Source organism: Rhinoraja longicauda, chromosome 2, assembly GCF_053455715.1.
Source record: "Rhinoraja longicauda isolate Sanriku21f chromosome 2, sRhiLon1.1, whole genome shotgun sequence".
In the NCBI taxonomy this organism is placed as follows: domain Eukaryota; kingdom Metazoa; phylum Chordata; class Chondrichthyes; order Rajiformes; family Arhynchobatidae; genus Rhinoraja; species Rhinoraja longicauda.
Genome location: NC_135954.1, coordinates 89684282 through 89702533, shown reverse-complemented (window position 1 = coordinate 89702533; position 18252 = coordinate 89684282). Strand labels below are relative to the sequence as shown.

Genomic DNA, 18252 nt, shown 5'->3' with positions numbered 1-18252 from the left:
CCATTTTGACTTCAAAAGGATACAAAGTGCTGGAGTAACTCAGCAGGTTAGGCAGAGCTGACCGACATGCTGAGTTACTCCAGCACTTTGTATTCTTTTGTGTAGTAACCAGCATCGGCAGTTCCTTGTTTCATTCTCCCTTTTGACTTCTTTGGGAGATGTCGTGCGTGCTCCTTTGAAATGTGCAAATCATCAACCACTGAGGACCCAAAACTCAGAAGAATTAAGAGGGGGAGAAGATTTAGATACAGCTCTCAAATATCAGTCCATATGTTTGGTACAACCACGGTTGATTTTCTCATATATTGGAGATGTCTGATTTTGGCTTTGAGCTTTTACTATGTCACGAAAATAGATCCTGCATTTATTGTACTACAAACAGAAAATGTCGGAAACACTGCATGTCAGGCAGAATCTGTAAAAAAAAAGAAACCAAGTCAACGTTTTACATCTGAAATTCTTTGCTGCAACAGGGAAAAGATGCGTTTATACTGCTGAGGCCTGCAGTTTGAAGGGTCTCAGAATCTAAATACAAACATTCCTGGAAAGCTTTTTGTACAGGACCTGTGAGCATGTTAACTAAATTCCATGCCATGCCAGCTCCAGTGACCCACTGACCTCCAATGCTGTCTGTGTGGAATTTGCATGTTCTGTGACTGCATGGGTTGCCTCCAAGTACTCTGGAGTCCTCCTAACCCCTCAAAAATTTGTAGGTTGGTGGATTAATTGGCCACCTAAATTGTCCCTAGTGTGTAAATGATGATATAATTGGGAGGATGAAGTAGATGGAATTGTGAGATGAATAGTTAGGGTATGGTTAGAGTAAAATGGATACTTGATGGTCTGCATGGGCTAAGCGAGCTGTAGGGCCTGTTTCCATGCTCTATCCTGTTATTCTTGACATTGCCAGTTTTGAATTAATTTTTCTGAGACAAAAAATTATCAATGCAGAGTCAATTTCTGGAATGTAAAAAAGCATACTATGAAATGGAAAAACTGAAGAACAAAAAGAAATTCTCTATACCTATAAATATGTAAGATTGCAGATGTGTGTATCAATGCAATATTTTATGAATTGAATTATAAGGAGAGGCTAGCTAGGCTGGGACATTTTCTGTTGGAGCATAAGATGCTGAGGGCACTTTATAGAGTTATAGAAGTTGGGAGGTCATGTTGCAGTTGTACATCGCTGGAGGATGAGAGGTGATCTTATAAAATCATGAGAGGAATTGATCGGGTAGATGCAGAGTCTCTTGCCCAGAGTAGGTGAATCAAGGACCAGAGGACATCGGTTTAAGGTGAAGGAGAAAAACTTTAATAGAAATCATAATAGAAATTATGCAAAAACTTTAATGATTGTTTTAGAGAATGGGGATAAACCAAAGTGCTGACTGCTTATATGTCTGCCTACACTCTTCCTCCCTTGTCTGTAATCAAAATTTTGATTTTTTAAAAATTTATTTTTTAAACTTTGTATTTGTTTTACTAATGTCAATGTTTATCTCTGCATCTGGGATGGGGTGGGGGGTGGGGGTGTATCTTTACGCGTATTGTTTGTTCATTGTTGAAATAATTGTAAAAACTAATAAACAGATTAAAAAAATCAAAAAAAATCTGAGGGGTAACTTTTTCACACAAAGGGTTGTGGGTGAATGGAACAAGCTGCCAGAGGAAGTAGTTGAGGTTGGGACTATCCCAACGTCTAAGAAACAGGGGATAGAACAGGTTTGGAGGGATTCTGGACCAAACGCGGGCAGGTGGCACTGGTGTAGTTGGGACATGTTGCGCTGGAGGGACGTGTTGGGTCGGGGGGCACGTGTTGGGCCAGGGGTGGGACGTGTTGGGCCGGGGGGGGGACGTGTTGGGTCGGGGGGCATGTGTTGGGCCGGGGGGGGAGGTGTTGGGCCGGGGGGGGGACGTGTTGGGCCGAAGGGGGGAAGTGTTGGGCCAGGGGGGGACGGGGGATGTGTTGGGCCGGGGGAGGGGGCGTGTTGGGCCGGGGGGGGGGGGGGGGGGGAGTGTTGGGCCGGAGGGGGGACGTGTTGGGCCAGGGGGGGATGGGGGACGTGTTGGGCCGGGGGGACAACGTGTTGGGCTGGGGGGGACGTGTTGGGCCGGGGGGGGGGGGGGAGTGTTGGGCCGGGGGGGGAGGGGACGTGTTGGGCCAGGGGGGGACGGGGGGGACGGGGGACGTGTTGGGCCGGGGGGACAACGTGTTGGGCCAGGGGGGACGTGTTGGGCCGGGGGGGGGGGGAGTGTTGGGCCGGGGGGGGACGTGTTGGGGCAAGGGGGGGGTGGGACGTGTTGGGCCGGGGGGACAACGTGTTGGGCCGGGGGGGGACGTGTTGGGCCGGGGGGGCGGACGTGTTGGGCCGGGGGGGGGGACGTGTTGGGCCGGGGGGGGGGGGCAAGTGTTGGGCCGGGGGGGGGCACGTGTTGGGCGGGGGGGGATGTGTTGGGCCGGGGGGGCACGTGTTGGGCCGGGGGGGCACGTGTTGGGCCGGGGGGGGGGACATGTTGGGCCGGGGGGGGCACGTGTTGGGCCGGGGGGGGGACATGTTGGGCCGGGGGGGGACATGTTGGGCCGGGGGTGGGGAACGTGTTGGGCCAGGGGGGGGGGGGGCACGTGTTGGGCCGGGGGGGCACGTGTTGGGCCGGGGGGACGTGTTGGGCCGGGGGGGGGACATGTTGGGCCGGGGGGGGGACGTGTTGGGCCGGGGGCACGTGTTGGGCCGGGGGGGCACGTGTTGGGCCGGGGGGGGGGGGCACGTGTTGGGCCGGGGGGCACGTGTTGTGCTGGGGGGGAGGGGGGGGGAGGGGGGGGAGACGTGTTGGGCCGGGGGGGACGTGTTGGGCCGGGGGGGGGGGGGGGAAGTGTTGGGCCGGGGGGACGGGACGGGACGGGGGGACACATGTAGGGCCGGGGGGACGTGTTGGGTCGGGGGGGACACGTGTTGGGCCGGGGGGCACGTGTTGTGCCGGGGAGGGGGGGGGAAGTGTTGGGCCGGGGGGGGGGGGGGGGGGGACGACACATGTAGGGCCGGGGGTCACGTGTTGGGCCGGGAGGGGGTCACGTGTTAGGCCGGGGTGGGGGACGTGTTGGGCCGGGGGGCCTGTTCCACACTGTCTCCCTCTGGGTACATGAAATGATGAGGGGCACTGCTAAGGTGAGTGACGTAGTGGCGATGAAGTGGCTGGCAGGGCTTGTCGTCACGCCGGTGACGTTGCTCGTTCTGCCCCCGCCCCGGGGATCCAGGGCCACCCTGCAGACCCCTGGGTTCAATGAATGAACCATTCAGCGTGCAGCAATCTGGTCCTAATCACCACTGGGCATCGCCAGCCAACTCCACGTCACTGCAAACGGTATCGTTCAACCAACAGTTAATACTGATGATGAAACGTTAACTCTGTTTCTGCCCGGCAGTCGTTGCCTGAGCTTCTCAGTGTTTCCAACATTTTCTTTTTTTTTGTTATTTTATATTGTTGGCTTCGCTCAGTCACTGGTATTTTAACCCAGAGCTTCGTAGTGTTTCCAGCATTTATTCTTTTTTTGTGTCATTTTATGTTGCTGGCTTGGCTCAGTAACTGGTATTTTAAGATGACACGTAAAGGATAACGCGTCAATGAAGGACGGGGTCGCCCGTTACAGCAGATGTGATTCTGATAGTTACATTATTTTAGCATCCACTACAATTACAATTTCATTACCATTAAATAATTATTACAACGCAACGTCGGCCATTTGGCCCATCGAGTCTATGCTGTTTCCTTGTGGAGCAATTCCTAAAGTCACAAATAACGTTTTTTTAATCCTAAATAAACGTTTTCTAATTAAGTTTGCAACACCCCAGCAGGTAGTAAATTCCACACCACTACTCGAGTTTTTTGTGTGTTCCCCTTGTATTTTTAACCCGAAACTTTATATTTTTGTGACAGCAAAATATGTTAACAGGTCAACTTCTCTCTATTACCCACCCCGTCCCCTTCTAAACCAGACATGGTCATATTAACTTATTTTAGATCTCCTCCAAAAGTTTGCTCTAATGTGAATGCCAGCTTTTCCAGACTTATTTCCCCTTTAAAACCTCTGTAATCTTTCCGATAAATATTTAAAGAATGATTGAAACAGTAAAACTTTCATATTTGGTACAGCCCACCAAAAGAATAAGAAATGAAAATACAAATGTTTTGTTTGTAAATGTAGAAACGGTCTAAGAGTTATTTATAGTTAACTTTATAAGAAATGAAAAAATAATTAATATTACAGATGTCTTCAGCTGATATAATATAATGATGTAATTAAAACATCCAGTGCATTCGTTGCGATAACAATTTGCATCAAAAATACAGTAAAAAAAGAAAATAGATGTTAAATGTTCTAACAAAGCAAAACTTTCCACTTTTAACAAAAGGACCGTTGTTAAACTTTCAGCAGAATTACAATATCAATAAGAAATCCAAGTTCAAAATCATAAAAAATTATCTTAGATTTGATATACTTATATATAACTAAGTATAGTTTGAATAAATGTACCTGTGGAAATTGCAGAGTTAGGCTGGGACCGAGCAATGCCACGTCTCAGAGGCTGCAAACTGTTGGAATGTGCGAACCCGAACTGCGGGGGTCCTGCTCCACTCTCATAGGGAAGGAAGATTAGCGACGAGGCAACTATATGCATCTCGCGGCATGTATGATATTTAACCACTGAAAGTTACAGTTAGTTTTACTGGATATTAGCGGCATTAGCACTGTAAATACGGTGACTTTGATGTATGTTGTGAAGCACTCCCCTTTTCGAGACGGCACCATTTAATAGCGTCCTTCTTGTGACAGGACTGGCAAGAGCGAGGAGAGTGAAGCAGGGAGATTCAGAGAGGCAGTAGCAGGCACAGCACATGTAGCCACTTCTACCCCAAACTCCTCAGCAAGTTTTAACTCCGGATTGTGCTTGCATTGTATTTCAAAAACTATATCTACGTTTGGGAAGTTGGAGTATTTACTCGGTGAGTCCTGGACTTACATATTTAATACAACAATATCGGGATGAATTATTTTGCAAAAGGAGCTTTGAACTGCTTGTGTAGTGCGAGGAAGTTTTACAACAATAATGCACGTATAGTGAACGCGTGGAATCTGATCCCGGTTCTGAATTGCGTTCGGTGGCTGAGAGGTTTGTTATTTATAGAGACATTTACTCTAAAATAGATTTGATGTTGTACTGGAGTTAATAACATAATGTCCATATATTATGAACCATTTTAATTCAAGCAATACCATATTTAGATAAGTAATTCTCATTCAGGTGTCATTTGTTTCAGTTGATTCGTGTTAAAGTCGCAGTTTTAATTTTGAAATGAACATATCAATTAATTACTTAAGAATGCCAGTGCAATTTACTGGAACTATTTACTGCAAATTGTGGATTTATTGAGTAGATTGGCAGTTTGTAGAATTAGATCTCTGCGGATATTTATAGAGCAGTTTAAAAGTAATTTGAGATAAATTAACACTTTATAAGAATTCCCATTTCGAAAGAAACAGCACGTTTAAGGCTCGAACACATATATTTCCATAACTTAGTGTATGCTTATCTTTATGGGGTGTGGGGTAGGGTGAGGGGTGTGTGTGTGTGTGTGGGGGGGGGGTAGGGTGAGGGGGGGGTGATGGGGTAGGGTGAGGGGAGGGGGGGGGTGAGGGGTGTGTGTGTGGGGGGGGGGGGTGAGGTGTGTGTGTGTGTGTGTGGGGGGGGGGAGGAATTTAACTCCCTTCTACTTCTCTGCTTTGAAAATATTTAAATAGGGTGCATTCTTGCTTGAAATCAGCTACGGATCCGCTCCGTTGCTGATGCTTGATCATACAAATCTGTTGTTTGCACGCGTGCATTTAGTCCAATTTGTGAGCTCCACGATGAACTCAATTATCTCTGTCATTAAAAGTGGCAGTGTTAAATGCATTTTCGCGGAGGATTATTTTTTACAACTTGATGCTTAATGTTCATACGTTTTGTTATTTCCTGGTACAGAATTGTAAGGTTTGGTGTAAAACATATCTTCTTTCTAAATTATCGACTACAGTTATAGTGTAACAATACTACATTCAGATTTTGGTATTGCTGAAGAGACTGAACGACCCAGACTCCTGTTTTGGAGACAACTGAAGACTGACGTTAGCACAGCCAGGGGTCACTGTTGCATTTGATGAGGAAGGATCAGATAACAAGCAAACTCGAAACACTGAAAACCAAAACCTGTCGGATTTGTATCGTCGAGACTGTCATCGCTGCATCATTAACTTGCTTTAAAACACGTTTCGTTTAAATAAGATCCGAGTGTTCGGTTTAGTAGATGAAAGCGGCGCATGTTACATTCAGTATGTGGTTTTAATTATTCATATTAATGAGGTGGAGTGTTAGAACACGCTTGTCTGAATTTTAACCTAGAATGCAATTCACTATGGACGTACTTCAATTTAATCGTAAATACCAGAAATAAAAACACAGAAGGATCATTATGCAAAAGAATGAGATAATATGTAATTTATTTTAAAATCGAGATCGTTCCAGTTGAGAAGTAGGGGTGATAGATTTTTAAATCTTCACCGGTACATCTATTTTATCGTGTAATAGTTTCGTACAATCATGCGTTATATTGTTCAGCAGATATTCTAGAAATTATTAGAGTTCCAGTCTGCATATGTTAGCTAAACGAATATTTTCCAAACGTGTGTGACAGCTAATCTTTGCTGAAGTATGTGGAATTCTTCGCGAATGGTTGTCATGCATCATACTTTATGTAGATTGAAATAATAGGGTACACCTTGCGATAAACAGTATTGCATCTTTTTTATGCCAACTTTGAGTCACTTTGCTTTGGAAATTTGCCGTGACATACTGTACGACCACGTCAACAAAGTCCCTTTATCAGAAGCGATCAGCTTAGCGGTCCTGAATTGCAAGAAATCAGTTGTTTAAAATGTTCTGGCAGCATTACTGTGTGGCTGAACATTCTCCAGTATTAAGACCCAATTTTGTTGTGAAACAGGTTGCAGTTTGAATCAGTCTGTACACTGCGATATCCCTATTTCTCTTTTTCATACATCTGTCTGAGTACAATAGAATGAATGTCGCTGTTACACTTTTGAAAAACCTATTGTTCCTAGCTTAAACAACTTAAGCTAGGAACAAGGCGATTGACTTGGTCATTAAAATGAGGATAAATTGAATATCTTTTGAGAAAAATCTAGCTCTTTGATTTTCCTGTGCTAATGGATACATTATTTTATCTGATTTCGATTTTAATGTTTATTTCTTAACTTTGAAAGTAACAAGTTTTCATGCGTGATGTTACAAATTGAGTCAAATAACTGGTATTTTGAGAAACATGAGTTACCTAGAATTTATTAAATTTGTGACACAAAATGTACAAAGACTCCTTTCTGCACTTAAGAATAAATATCTGATAAAACTGCATAGGCATATTTCATAAAACTAATACAAATTACTGTCTTCTGCCTTTGTCAAATTGCATTTGTTATCTGCCATCATTAAATTCTTCTGTCAGGAGGAGGTACCTGTGTATTGCTCCAGATTAATGTCAAATAATGACATTATTTTGTTGCTGATTTTGTTTGCTTCAAATTATGGTGTGGGTGACTGATAGCTCTGCTGCCTTTTAAAATGTACTCTAGGATTTCTGAGCACTTTCAATGAAGTGGAAATGGAAAAGGTAAACTAATTCTCTAAAGGCATGAGTCATTCCAATCAATCCATTCATCACTACCTTTCTACTTTATGATTCATTGCATGAGTCATTTGATATTTTCAAAGATCAAAACAAAACATGTGCACAGAGAAATCACTTTAACCATCTTTATTTATGTCGTAATTGCATAAAATTGTTTAATAGTGTACTTGCTAGTCAGAAAATAAGACTTTAGTAATCTGAACAAAACTGAGCCCTTTACTACAGCCATTATTCCAAAGTATAATATAATATGTTGGAACGAGAGAGAGAGAGAGAGAGAGAGAGAGAGAGAGAGAGAGAGAGATGCTACTCTACACTTGATCTTTTATCAGTGGTAATCACCAGTGATTCACTCTTTCAGACTTTTGAAATATGTTGCAGTGTGACTTTTGCAATTCAGAAAGTTATGCCTCTTACTATTTGAGCCATTGTCACTTTAATATTTGAAGGAATACTTCTGGGATACTAAAAGGAAAGTTATGAAACTGGATGAAGCCAGGTGCTTTTGTTGTGTTGCAGTTCAATGCTGTTTAAAATCGAATTATTTGCCTCGATTACCTCAGTAATAAGTGTGGGTCTAGTATGACAATCTATATATGTATCATAGATTTTCCATTCATTTTTTAGACATTGCTCTGTACCAGAAAAGCACAGTCTTGGGAATTTACAAAAAAAATGAACGATTCTTGCTCATCGTAACATTAAAACAAAAAGATAATTTAAAAATTCATGTTGTCCAAACTATATAATGGGATAAATATTTGAATAAATTACATTGTAGATGTTACAAAAGTGTCATGGTAAATAAATGAAAACAAGAATTATGAAGTACATTGAGGAAACTGAAATGAACATGGAAAGCATCCAGGAGGGTTGAAACTATTGTGGAGACCATGAACTCCAAGATGTATGCTGATAATTTTTAAATATATATTTTTCTCATTTATTATTGTTTACAGAGTACATAATATTACATATTATGTTGTGCTGCTGCAAGTCAGAATTTCATTGTTTTCATCTGGGACTTATGACAATAAAGCACTCTTGACTTGACTCTTGATAATAAGGAAATGGGAAGAGGTTCAGGTGGCTGAATGCCGGAGCACAAATAACTAGGATAATTTGACTTGCCTTATTCTTCCCTTTTCTCGTAGGCAGCCCTAAACCACCCCATCCCATTGAATGGGTTCACCAATCATGTGCCAGATGTAGGATCCAATCATACTGGGGAATTGCAAAATCCTGGCTGGCCTTTGAACTCCATGGAGTGTCGAGTGACAGATGGAGCTGGGAAAGTGCTGATAGAGCTTGGCAGTAGGTTTGGGATTTCCTATTTTTGTGTGTGGGTGTCCTGAAATTTGCCAATGTATGTGGAATTGTTGATGAAACTTTTATTTTATTTGTAACATTATGTCGATCTTAAAAAATGAGTTTGGAGGGAAATCTTTCAACTGTATAAAACATTAGTTCAGCCACATTTGGACAACCGTGTGCAGTTCTAGTCAAGAGTGTTTTATTATCATATGTCCCAGGTAGAACAATGAAATTTCGTACTTGCAGCAGCACAACAGACTATGTAAACACAGTACACTGTAAACAATATAATAAATGAGAAAAAAAGTTCATTATGTGTATGCACACACATACGTACACACACACACACACACACACACACACACACACACACACACACACACACACACACACACACACACACACATACGTACACAAAAATAAACAAACAATAATAGTCACTACTATAAGAAGGAATGTGGAGGTTTTTGACAGGTGCAGAAAGGGTCACCAATATATTCCCTAGATTGGAGTGTATTAGTGAAAAAGAGAGGTTGAACAAACTTGAATTATTTTTTCTGAAGAGTCAGAGGGTGAGGAGCAATCTTGGTATATAAAAACTATGAAGTGTAGATGGGGTAGAGCTATTTTCCAAGGATGGAAATGCCAAATACTTGAGGACAAAGGTTTAAAGTGAGAGGAGGAAAGCTTAAAGCACATTTGCAAGGCAAGTTTTTTTTTACATAGTGCATTTCAGCCACTCACAGCTCTCCATCAATGGAGGTGGTAGATTCAGATGTGATATAATATGGTATGGTATAATAACCTATATGGCATATTGGTTCCAGTATGATAAGGTGTCTAGTACATTAATTATCTTGCAACACGATTGATGTGTTTCAGAGCTATTTTTGACAGTGAAGCTTGTGTGTGAGACACACCAGTCATTATACAGGATGTGGATGTCATTTGCAAGGCCGGCATCTGTCATTGTCTTATGTAGGCATTAAAAACCCCAGATAACTTCAAAGCTCCATTTATTATAACATAATGTTATCTATGTTAATGAAGATGAAGTCAACTCTTGCTTTCATTGCCTTGGTATATTATATCTCATTTCTTTAAAGTTACAATTTCCACATGTCAATCAGGATTTACAAATAATGTGCACATGCAATCTGAGCCTCCATTCAACCTTAAAATGTAATCTACGTGAATGAAAAGGCCTCTCTTTTCTTCATTTACTAATAATCTACATTGTACAGCCTCAATTATAATTAAAAATAACAAATTGCTGGAGGAATTCAGTGAGTTGGTTAGAATCTCTGGAGGGAAATGACAGGCATCAATTCGAGTCAGGACCTTTCTTCGCCCAACCTGGAACGTTATCTGTCCATTTCTCCTCACGAATGGTGTTTAATCCACTGCGTTTTTACAGCAGTTTGCTTTTTACTCAAGTTTCCAGCATCTGCAATCTCCTGTGTCGCTCTCTTGCAGTTAACTGTAGGGTTGTGTTGAACAAATATTGTAGATTATTATATATTTTTATACACTTTAAGTATTACAAATTTAGACAGATTAATTTACTTAGGGTTTTTTTTTACATAATATGACTTAACTAAATTTAGCAATTAACATGAATTAGAATGATCCTTGTGTTATAACTGGGAGAGCAAAACTTAACTAATCTTCAGCATTTTACTGCGCAAAATCTTAACCTTCCTTTTCATATTGTTTGAGCTGGAAAGTCAAAGACACCATAGGTTATGGTAAGAAAGTTATTAATTAACAAATAGTAATAATTCTTTGATAGAAAATAATGTGACAGAAAAAGCATTTTTCAGAAGTATTAATATCAAATGTCCAGGTAAGATAAATGTTTAAACTGTGCACAGTTGTGCACCAAGCTACACTTGAGGTGGCCTTGTAACATTTCAGAGAAAATGACATTAATTAAGGTGAGGCCTGTGAAAAATCTTATCTTTTCATTTGTTTTACTGCATTTCATCAAGCTTGCAAACTCAGAGTTGCCAGTTTTGTAGATTAATCTAAAAATTTGCATGCAAAACCTTTGTAATACAATTTTGTTCTGATCAGCTGAAGGGAAAAAAAGCAGATGAATTAATTGCAATGTTCTCACATTTTTAATGGATATAAATGTAATGTTTCATGATAACGATATAGTTCATGTTTATATGAAATTTTACTCTTTTGTGTCATGCTCCATAATCACTGATGCCTATTTTGGTATTGATTAATATAATTTCAAACTATGCAAGCAAGTAGAAAATATTTTCTGATATAATTCCTGTATGAGGCATATTAGTCATTATACAGGATGTGCTTGTCTTTGGAAGGTTGGCATCTATTGCTGATCATGAGCTGTTCTGGTGAGTTAGTTGTGGGTGTAGTTGGAGTATAGCGTGAGAGTTTGATGTGTTTTAGTGATTTGTTAAACTGGTTCGTAGGGCAGTTACAATGCATCATATTTTCACTTAAAATCATTGGGATGAACCTACAAAACTACTCGACCCTACAGTTTGCTTCACCAGATAATACAGCTATGACAGATCTGATTGTAACCTTAAATCTACATTCCTAACTATCTGTGGTGATCTTTCACTCCCTTGTTTATCATGTATCTGCCTTTAATAATTGACTCCACTTCCACCATACTTTAGGAAGAGAATGTCAAAGGTTCTGAGAGAAAAATAAATTCTCATTATTAATGATCATTTTTAAACAGTGACTTGTTCTAGATCTTCCCATGAGAGCAGCAAAACCCCATCTTTATCCAATCTGTCAGGATCCCTCAGGATCCCATGTGCTTCAATCAAGATGCCTCTCTCACTTCTGAATGACTCCCATTCCCATACTGACCTTTCTGTCCTGGGGCTCCTCCATTGTTAGAGTGAGGCCTAATGTAATTTGGAGGAACAGCATCTCATATTTTGCTTGGGCAGCTTACAACCCAGCAGTATGAATATTGATTTCTAACTTCAAGTAATCCTTGCTTTCCCTCTCTCTCCATCTTTCCCCCACCCTCGCTCACCGACTAGTCTGACTGTTCTCCTGATTAAGTTTTGCATTGAATGCCTCGTTGTTACCTTCCCCTAGCTGACAATGATCTATTCTACATTTCATCCCTTTGATCTCTCGTTTTCACACCTTGCCCTTACATAACTCTTGTTTCCCTCTCCCCTGACTCTCGGTCTGAAGAAGGGTCTCGACCCTAAACATCACCCATTTCTTCTATCCAGACATGCTGCTTGTCCAGCTGAGTTTTTCCAGCATTTTGTGTCTATCTTCGGTGTAAACCAGCATCTGCAGTTCCCGCCTAGCAACACAAGCCTATTGTGTTCAATCTTGTCTCACGAGAAACCCCACCCATTCCATGTATTTGTCCAGGAAGCCATTACTGAATTATGACCAATGCATTAAAATCCTTCCTTAAATAAAAGACCATTAGTCAACACTGTATTCCAGAGACTATCTCACTCTTTATCATTGAGGTGTAATCCCTCCTCCAACTACCTGTCTATCCAATTACCTTGGCAATAAACAATAACATTTTGTTACCTTTCCCAATTATTTTCTGGACTTGTTTACTTGCCTTTTGTAAATCAAGTATTTGGATTCCCAGTTCTATTTGCAACAATGAGCTTTGCAATCTATCATTGTTTAGATAATAAGTTGTTCCATTTTCCTTGCCAAAATGTATAATTTCCCACATTCCACAATTTACTTCATTTGCCAGCTCTATGTCCCCTTTGTTTCCATTCCAACTTGCTTTCCTATCTGTCTTTGTATCATTAGAAAATTCAGCAATCATACATCGATGTGTTTATTCAAATTATTGCTGTATATATAAATTGTGATAGATTGACACCCCCTCACCTAACTAATCTATTAGACAATGCTCAGTACAGATGTCCAACCAGACAAGGTAGACGCAAAATGCTGGAGTAACTCAACGGGTCAGGCAACATCTCGGGAGAGAAGGAATGGGTGACGTTTCGGGTTGAGACAGTCGGGTCAGTCTGAAGAAGGGTCTTGACCCAAAACCTCACCGATTCCTCTTCCGAGATGCTGCCTGACTCGCTGAGTTACTCCACCATTTTGTGTGTACCTTCGATTGAAACCAGACAAGAATAATTTATGCCTGTTCCCTATTTGCTTTTTGTTCGCCAGCCAATCTTCTACCCAGACCAGTATCTTACCACTGTAATGTGAGCATTTACATTCTACAATAAACTTTGATGCAGAATCTTAATAAATGCCTTCTGGTATCATCAACTGGTTCTACATTACTATTCAAAGAAATCTTTTTTTTTAAAATTGGTCAAACATGACTTCCTGTTCACAAAGCCATATTGACTTTGGTTGATTACTCTGAATATTGCTACCCTGCTATAATGCCCCTAATAATAGTTTCTAACATTTTCTCCATGACAGGTGTTAAGCTAATTGGCCTGTAGTTTCCTGTTTTCTGATTGCTTTCCTGTTTGGTTGCCCTCCTATTTGAATAAAGGTGCCACATTTGTTATTTTCTAGATTTGTAGAATCTTGCAAATTTTGGACAATTAAAACCAACGAAACCCCTACCTCGTAATCCCACCCTTTGTCATAGTGTTATTTGCAATGTTATTTGTTTAAATATAAATGTATTTGTTTTTATTATAAAATTAAAACATTATTTTCTTCCTGTTTTCTAATTTCAGTTTGCTTCATTGTATTATATTTATGCTACTCAATAAGTCTCTTAGAAGGACTTTTTAAAACATCTAATCTCCACCTAATCCCAAGTTTTTCTATTCGTCTACATTACTGATATCCCCTATCCCTTGGACCACTTTTATAAAAAAATCTACACACTTTCCGGGGCTGCACATACTTCCTGTGGGAGGCAGAATTGGATACCATGTCAAGTTGCAGCCAAAACAATATTTAAAATAAGTTCAACAATCTTTTTTATAACCCATTATGTACTCATGGTTATGCACATCCGGATCCATATTTCACAATTGGAAACAGTTGGAAATTTGCTGTTTTAATTACTAGTTGAGTTTCATGCATCTGCCATTAACTAAAAAGAACTTCAAAGTAACTTGGTGCAGAGGCTTTTAGATAGGCAGATGGATATGGAGGGATATTGATTAAGTGCATTCCGAGGAGAGTAACTTGCTGTTGTGTTCAGCATGGATATTGTGTGGGATGAAGGATTAGTTTAAATGCTACACTGTTCTATGTTCTCTATCATTTTACTTTGGAGCTACATTCTTTGTATTATAAGGAAATAACTGCAGATGCTGGTACAAATCGATTTATTCACAAAATGCTGGTGTAACTCAGCAGGTCAGGCAGCATCTTCAGTCTGAAGAAGGGTCTCGACCCGAAACGTCACCCATTCCTTCTCTCCCGAGATGCTGCCTGACCTGCTGAGTTACTCCAGCATTTTGTGAATAAATTCTTTGTATTATATTCATTTCCCTCATTCTTTCTATTAGTATGTATTACTTCACACTTCTTTGCATTCAAATCCATCTGCAATGCATCCTCCACCCGTAGCACTATTACTTCCATACTCGTGCGAAATTGGTGAGCATCCACCTCTCCATTTACTATGCTTCCAAATACAGTATTGTGTTATCGGCAAATTCTAAAATTGTTCTTCGTACAAGTGCAACGTTATTGGTTTCGATTTTGTGATGAAATGTTGATGCTTCTGTGTATAATTGCCCACATTTCCTTGCTTAAGAGCCAAAATTGCTGACAGCCAAGTCCTGATGTTAAAACTCTCACTGAGCCCAATGTTGGAATGCAAAATTCTGATCTTTAATTCAAAATTGACTGGTATGTCAAGCTAAGTCAAGTTGTCATTTGCGCCAGCATGGCGAGGGGCAGGAACAATGAAAACCTTGCTTGCAGCAGCATTGCAGGCATGGACACTGATATGTATGGCGTACTTTATATATTCACTTATTTAATGCAATGGCAAAACGGAGGACTAGGTTTTGCATAACTTAATAATTGTATCACTACAATAGGGTTGTTGCTGACACATGATCACAAGAATATCCTTTCATAAAAGGATTAATACATAATCCATTTAATTATAAAGATATGGACATCACAGGCTAAAACCACATTTATAATGTTCTGAATTATTTTAATCCTTTTTAAATGTTTCTAAATGCCGGAAAAGTTCTTGGTTGTAGTGGAATTGTCGTAAATTGAATTTTCAAAATATCCCACAATGTAATGTCTTCTAACCTCAATCAATCCCATCCCTCAATACCTCCAAATCTCTGCACTTTAATCAGTGTTGATTTAAAATAGGCATACACCCACCAGTTGTTGCCAGTAATTTTATTTATAATGGTCTTTCCTTTATGCAACAATGAAAACAACATATCCAAACTAACCAGAAGTGACACCAGCGCCAGTGACACCCGCCATTGTTGCCAGTGACACCCACCATTTTGTGAAACCACTCCTTATTTATGGAGGGTCAGACTGCCTCCAATGTCAGTTAACTAATTGTGAACACATTACATTTGCTGGTGTTTGTGGGGTTGTAGGGTTATTAATTTTATGATATGGTATGATAAAACTTTATTCACCCCCAGAGGGAAATTGGTCTGCCGACAGTTACAATATACAAGGTACACGAAAACATGAAATTAAAAGTGAAAAGAAAAAGAAAAAGACAAGCGACTGTTGGCTGGCTGCCTTGTGCACAGCGCCTTCACCGGAACAAATTAACAAACAAACACAGACTTATCCCCTCAGCAGATTCTAAACTAGTGCCACCCCTCCCCTTTGTTCTCCCACCGTCCCTCACCGCGGCCCCCCACGCCAGGTCTCCATTGTCTTCCCCTCCCCCCTCACGCTCATCGACCGCGAGGCCCCACCGCCACCGAGTCTCTCGCTGCCGCTGCCGAGTCTCCCGCTGCTGCCGCAAAGGCTCCCACCGCCGCTACCGCTTTTGACTGCTATTCTGCAATGACTAATCTAAGCTTTTCACTGTACCTCGGTACATGTGACAATAAATAAACTAAACTAACTCAATTTCAACAGGATTCTGATATAAAGGATAGCCTTTTGTTTGAACAGATGCCTACTGCTTATGCAATATAGAAAATAGCTTGTAAGCTATTAACTTCTGTCGAAAGTAAAATTTTGTGTTCATTTTAATAATATATGATTTTTTAGAAGGATCAACAGGTGATAAAAAACATCAGTTAAACTCGATAGATAAGGTGGCATTATATTTGGTCATATTTGTTTTCATTGAGGATTATCATCAAAGCTTTACTGTTTCTCCAACTGATTTTGGTCTACAAGCAACACCTACACCCATTCTTTTTCTAAAGCACATTTCTTGATGCATGCACGGATGATGCAACTTTGCATTATGAAAAATCATAACATGGATTATTTTCTAGGAACGCTGGGGTTGCCTGTATTCTCCTCTGTATCTGTAGCTCTTCATTCTTCCATGTCTAACCCTGACATCTTTATCCAACCTGCTGATAAAGGATACTCTGGCAGTTAGATAATTTCGGGCTTTTCTAATCCAATTAACCCCTTTCCTCCATGTGTGTATAATGTCTCTATCTTTTTGGGATGAATCCTTTAAAAGCCAGGAATGAACACTTCATTTGCCAAGATTCTTCTGTGCCTAAGTGAAATTCTGGTCACTCTAAACAACATGTCAAATCAAGTTTATTGTCAAGTGCACAAGTACAATGAGGCGTAACTACAATGAAAATCTTGCTTGCTGCAGCATCACGGGCACATGGACTCCGGCAACACATGAAAGCATAAATTATACATAAATAATAACTAAATTACACAATTTCTGGAAGACAGTGAAAGGAAAAAGACAATGCAAAACAACTTTGTGGGAAGGAACGGCAGTTGCTGGTTTACACCTTCAATGCAAAAAGCTATAATTGGGGCAGAACACAATTAGAAAACCGAAACAATGCTAAAGGAACTCAGCGGGTCAGTCAGCATCAGTGGAGGAATGGTCTGATGATGATTTGGGTCAGGAACCTTTTTCAGAGTCTGAAGTAGAGTCCTGACCTGAAACAGCCCCTGTCCATTCCGTCCACAGATGCTGCCTGACCCATTGAGTTCCTCAAGCACTTTATTTTTGCTGAAGATTGCTGCAACTGCAGTCTCGTGTGTCTACAATTAGCAAACAAGTCCATTGTAGTGCAAAAGGTGGTCCGTAGTATTTTGTTGCCACTGTAGTATTACTGTGGTGTTAGTATCAAGAATCTGATGGTCGTAGGAAAATTGCAGTTTCTGAACCTGGTGGTGTAGGACTTGAGACTATTTGTTTGACCTCTAGAAAATATACACATATTCTGTTGGTGAATTGTGCCATCTGGATCCTTAAAATAAATTGCAGGTTTTCGACAAACCTGACAATAATCATTGTGCAATTGATGCATTACTTTATTATTAGTGATGGGGTAGTAAAGAAGACTTTGGTACAGTGGCCATCAGTCAGGGTATTGAGTAAAGCAGTTGGGACATTATGTTACAGTTGTATAAGACATTGTTCAGGTCACATTTGGAGTTCTGTGTTCAGTTTTGGTCACCCTGCTATACAAAGGAATGCAATTAAGCTAGAAAGAATGCAGAGAAGATTTACGAGGATGTTGCCAGGACTTCAGGGTCTGAGTTGTAGGAAAGGTTGGACAGGCTAGGACTTTATTCCTTGGAATGCCGGAGGTTGTGGTGTATAAATGCAGGTAAATAGATTGGGTGAATGCACAGAGATTTTATCAAAGAGAGGAAAATCAAAATCAAGAGGATACAAGATATTAAAGGTGAGAGAGGCAAGATTTGACACAAACTCAATGGGCAACTATTTTACTTGAAGTGTGGTGGATGCCAGAGGAGGTAGTTGAGGTAGCTACTTCGGCAGCATTTAAAAGATATTTAGACAGGATTGAAAAGGTTTAAAGGGAAATGACTGATTTATAATTTATTGTCATGTGTACTTGGTACAGTGAGATGCTTGTTTGCACACAGAGTATGCAAGAGTCACCACATAAAGGGCACCAACAAAGTTACAAAAGTATTCAATATAATCCCTTTTCGTTCTCCCTCCTTTGCCCCCGATGCCGTGTCCCTCTTTGTTCTCAATGGTCTCCTAGTTCTCGATGGTGTGTCCTCCAGTGACTGCCGCGACTGACA

At 40.8% G+C, this 18252-nt stretch overlaps 1 protein-coding gene across 6 annotated transcripts in view; it reads left to right on the top strand.

Annotated features, from left to right (window-relative positions):
• Nucleotides 1-4753: 4753 nt before the first annotated feature.
• Nucleotides 4754-18252, top strand: part of sema5a (sema domain, seven thrombospondin repeats (type 1 and type 1-like), transmembrane domain (TM) and short cytoplasmic domain, (semaphorin) 5A) — a 146166-nt gene continuing 132667 nt past the window's right edge. The window contains exons 1-2 of one of the 6 annotated variants that reach the window (XM_078423235.1): nucleotides 4754-5004; nucleotides 8898-9057. The gene's annotated coding sequence lies outside the window, so the exon portion shown is untranslated. Of the gene's footprint in view, nucleotides 5005-5100; nucleotides 5172-6346; nucleotides 6371-8897; nucleotides 9058-18252 lie in introns of those variants that run through there. The other 5 variants (XM_078423199.1, XM_078423190.1, XM_078423209.1 and 2 more) reach the window with 5 other exon arrangements.